Source organism: Octodon degus, unplaced genomic scaffold, assembly GCF_000260255.1.
Source record: "Octodon degus isolate 3935 unplaced genomic scaffold, OctDeg1.0 scaffold00236, whole genome shotgun sequence".
Taxonomy (NCBI): domain Eukaryota; kingdom Metazoa; phylum Chordata; class Mammalia; order Rodentia; family Octodontidae; genus Octodon; species Octodon degus.
The window spans coordinates 2764080-2764618 of record NW_004524812.1 but is presented as its reverse complement, the minus strand read 5'-3'; positions in this window follow the sequence as shown (position 1 = coordinate 2764618).

Genomic DNA, 539 nt, shown 5'->3' with positions numbered 1-539 from the left:
ATTCAGAGCTACATGCAGGAATGAAAATATTAAGTATCTGGGTAAATAAAGAAGACATATTTTTCATTTACTAATGTACTGCACAAACAGGGGACTATTTAAAGCAAAAAGTGTAATAATGTACCACAGTGTCTATAATTTATTATAAAAGAAAAATAAACAATAATATAACTAGGAGAGAAATAAAAGCAAACACAGTGTTATCCAAGTTTTTAAATTACAGTCACCCCTCAGTATCTGCAGGAGATTGAATCCAGGAACATTCCTCTCAGAGGATACCAGAATCAGGAATGTTCCAGTCCCTTGTGTAAAATGGCTTAGTATTCATGCATAAGCTACACACATCTTCCTGTGTATTTTTGGTCATCTCTAGATACTTATAATACCTAATACAATGCATGTGTTATGTAAATATTTGTTATACTATTCTGTTTGTGGAATAATGACAAGAACAAATCTACACCAGTACAGTTGTATTTTTGAAAATAGCATCAATCTGTAGTTTTGTTTTTTTTCCCTCTCTTTGTAGTTTGTTGACT